This window comes from Triticum aestivum, chromosome 7B (genome assembly GCF_018294505.1).
Source record: "Triticum aestivum cultivar Chinese Spring chromosome 7B, IWGSC CS RefSeq v2.1, whole genome shotgun sequence".
In the NCBI taxonomy this organism is placed as follows: Eukaryota; Viridiplantae; Streptophyta; class Magnoliopsida; order Poales; family Poaceae; genus Triticum; species Triticum aestivum.
The window spans coordinates 742,352,503-742,356,970 of NC_057813.1; the positions used below are offsets into that span (position 1 = coordinate 742,352,503).

The window sequence follows — 4,468 nt, forward strand, 5'->3', positions numbered from 1 at the left end:
TATCTATCTGTCTACGGTCTACCTATTATATTAGAAACACAACACGGAGAATTTTTAAGTCACCATGTTAGTTCACAACTCAAAAATTAATTCGATAGTTTATATCACATCCATTAGATCTACATACATGTAGGTAAATATATATCATACTTAGTAGATTTTTATAGTTCTACCTAAATAGATAGCATCCGCTAGATTGACATAATTGTACCAAACAAATCATAAATTGTTGGATCTTAAAGTATCAAAATAGATCATATTTATTAGATCTATGTAACCACATCTGAATAGATCATATAGTTAAATCTACATGATCCTATCTTAACATATCAAATTCATTAGTTCTTCATAATTATATCTAAATAGATCATAACAATTTCATATAGATCAACATATATAAATATAATATATATATGAAGCCCGCTTCTCCAAAAATATTGCCATATTGTTATGCAATGTTTCCATATTGAATATACCATTTGTGTCCATTGTCCACCCATAAAATTCAAAGTATTTTTTCTTGCATCCAAAACATAAGAAACTCTTTGGGCATGTCAATTATGACCACATTATCATCCGCAGAAATTCCAACTCCATTTGAGTTAAGAAAACTAGTCATCAACCCGTGCGTCAGCACGGGATAGAAAATGTTCTATCGTAATATTGTTATGCACTTTCATAGAATAGTATATAATTTATATTGTGATAGAATTTAATGCACATGTTAACTTTTACACTAAAATTGTGATTATTTTAATCTAGAATGGATACCCTATATATTTTAAATGATGTCCCATTTGCGGCTGTTACAAATATGGAGATGTATATTTAAGTACTTTGATTAGTTTTATACTGAAGTTTGAAATAGAATATTCTCTTACAATGACATTGTCAACTACAATGGATTTTTGACAAATAATATAAACATTTTTGGACACATATGATGATAGTGAAGAAATTGTACTATGTTTCAGTTGATCAAGCCTTTTTTCGCCAAATTAATAAATTGAATATAAACCCTTGTATCGGCATCAAGATTAGGCACATTTTGGTAACATACACTGATAAGGGTACACGGCCATTTGCTTGAATTTCCCCTGAAAAGTACTTGGCATTAAATTTTTGGTAACTGCTTAGCACTTGTGTAAAACTATTCAATTTTTGAGCAATAATTTTTTTGGAACAAAAAGAGTTATTTGCACAGGATTAATGACAACTACTTCCCTGAGTACGTCATCGTCCTTTCACCTTAGGTTTGTTTTCCTTCACCTTAATCTTCTGAGTTTCAGTAATATTTTAATAATACTTGATGATGGATTGACGGAATACGTTTAGTAGGGACACAAAAATCAGTCATGGTATATACTTCCAAATCTAGTGAGATATCCACATGTATACTTTTAAGCTAACCAAATTGCTGTTTGTAACCATCAACGATTGGCACGCTCTCAGTAACCTTTCAGGACAGACAAACAAGGGATACCACGCATGCACGCACTGTTTAGCTGACACCGAAAATATATACCTGGACAAATGCAGGAAGAATGTGTACCTGGGTGATCGTCGATTTCTTCCGACCAACCATCAATGCCGAAAGAAAGGCAAGCATTTCAAAGGCAAGGCATATCACCGGAAGAAGCCCATGATACGTCTCCAACGTATCTATAATTTTTGATTGCTCCATGCTACTTTATCTACTGTTTTAGGCAATATTGGGCTTTATTATCCACTTTTATATTATTTTTGGGACTAACCTATTAACCGGAGGCCCAGCCCAGATTTGCTGTTTTATGCCTATTTCAGTATTTCGAGGAAAAGGAATATCAGACGGAGTCAAAATGGAACGAAATCAACTGGAGAAGTTATTTTTGGAAGGAAACCCACCTGATGGACTTGGACCCCACGTCAGAAGATACGGGAGGTGCTCACGAGGGTGGGGGGCGCGCCCCCCTGCCTCGTGGGGCCCCCGTAGCTCCACCGACGTTCTCCTTTCACCCATATATACCTACGTACCCTAAAACTTCCATAACAGAAGATAGAACGGGAGTTCCGCCGCCGCAAGCCTCCAGAGCCACGAAAAACCAATCGGGACCCTGTTCCGGCACCCTGCCGGAGGGGGATCCCATCACCGGAGGCCAATCTTCATCATCCCGGCGCTATCCATGACGAGGAGGGAGTAGTTCACCCTCGGGGCTGAGGGTATGTACCAGTAGCTATGTGTTTGATCTCTCTCTCTCTCTCTTGTGTTCCCTCTATGGCACGATCTTGATGTGTCCCGAGCTTTGCTATTGTAGTTGGATCTTATGATGTTTCTCCCCCTCTACTCTCTTGTGATGAATTGATTTTCCCCTTTGAAGTTATCTTATCGGATTGAGTCTTTTATGAGAACACTTGATGTATGTCTTGGTGATCAACTTGCGGGTTTCGTGACATTGGGAACCTATGCATAGGGGTTGGCACACGTTCTTGACTCTCCGGTAGTAGCTTTGGGGCACTCTTTGAAGTACTTTTATGTTGGTTGGATGAATCTGAGATTGTGTGACGCATATCATATAATCATGCCCACGGATACTTGAGGTGACAATGGAGTATCTAGGTGACATTAGGGTTTTGGTTGATTTGTGTCTTAAGGTGTTATTCTAGTACGAACTCTTTTATAGATTGATCTGAAAGAATAGCTTTGAGGTGGTTCCGTACCCTACCATAATCTCTACGTTTGTTCTCCGCTATTAGTGGCTTCGGAGTGACTCTTTGTTGCATGTTGAGGGATTGTTATATGATCTATCTATGTTATTATTGTTGAGAGAACTTGCACTAGTGGAAGTATGAACCCTAGGCTTTGTTTCCTATCATTGCAATACCGTCTACGCTCACTTTTATCGCTCGTTACCTTGCTGTTTTTATTATTTCGGATTACAAAAACCTTTATCTACTATCTATTTTGCACTTGTATCACCATCTCTTCGCCGAACTAGTGCACCTATACAATTTACCATTGTATTGGGTGTGTTGGGGACACAAGAGACTCTTTGTTATTTGGTTGCAGGGTTGTTTGAGAGAGACCATCTTCATCCTACGCCTCCTACGGATTGATAAACCTTAGGTCATCCACTTGAGGGAAATTTGTTACTGTCCTACAAACCTGTGCACTTGCAGGCCCAACAACGTCTACAAGAAGAAGGTTGTGTAGTAGACATCAAGCTCTTTTCTGGCGCCGTTGCCGGGGAGGTTAGCGCTTGAAGGTATATCTTTAGATCTTGCAATCGAATCTTTCTGTTTCTTGTTTTAGCACTAGTTAGTTTATAAAAGAAAACTACAAAAAAATGGAATTGAGTTTGTCTCATACGCTTCATCTTTTTAATATCTTTCGTGAGTATGATGGGAAGGAAAATTGTGCTCAAGTACTAGAAGAAGAATTACATAGAATTCTTGGCATGAAATATATGAACGATGAGCATGATTGCAATGTTATTAGTATGAATTCCTTGAATATCCATGATACTAATGATATGCAAAGCCACAAGCTTGGGGAAGCTATGTTTGATAAAGATGATATTTTTTTCCCCCAAGCTTTGATGAGAAAATTTACTATGATGAAAGCATGCCTCCTATCTATGATGATTATTGTGATGACACATATGCTTTAAAGAATAATGATAACCATGAAACATGTCATCTTGATCTTAATTCCCAATCACATGATAGTTATTTTGTTCATTGTCAAAATAAAGCACATGGCTAAATGGTACTTGGTGTTCTAGAAATCCTTAGAAACTGGCCAAAGTAATAAAAAACACGAGAACACACATCAAGGACATGAATAAGACTACCCATAGTGGGAGTAACATAGATGTCACCTAAGAAAAAAGGATGATGTGACAGCTAATTAATGAGGAGAAAGACAAACTGAGTACTACATATCTAGTTTCTCACACTATGAGTAAAATCACACGTACCAAGATATTATGAGTTTACAACTAAATAAATGAAGTGTTGCATGACAACACATATATATTACTTCCTAGTCCTCACTATGGAGGTAGTAACATATATACTAGTAATATATGTATGTTACTAGTCTAAATTACTCCCAACTATGGTAGTCTAACGCACAGGAGTGTACCAAGTGTCGCCAGTGTGCGCCAATGTGCCGCCCAGGAGAAATGCAGGAGCTATGCCGCCACGGCGGATAGCCATCCACACTCATCGAATAATCTTTTGCACTGCATCGATTGATCTGAGAAATGTCAACTTACTCAGCCAATAAACTTTGGCGTCCATCAAAGTGAAGTCAGATCCAGCATTTCACTACCATGACATGGCTCTAGCTTGCACATGACGGTACGTGCACCGGCCGGCCAAGGCTGTGGTTCGCATATCTATATCTGTGATCCGTACCGGAGTAGTTTATGCTACAGAGGTAGTATCTGTGATCCGTACCGGAGTACTTAGTTGCTCGTTTTGTGCG

General features: G+C 38.2%; 1 pseudogene; it reads right to left on the reverse strand.

Annotated features, from left to right (window-relative positions):
* The window catches only part of LOC123158703 (beta-glucuronosyltransferase GlcAT14A-like), a 6,424-nt pseudogene extending 2,227 nt beyond the window's left edge, over window positions 1-4,197 (reverse strand).
* Between the last annotated feature and the right edge of the window lie 271 nt (window positions 4,198-4,468).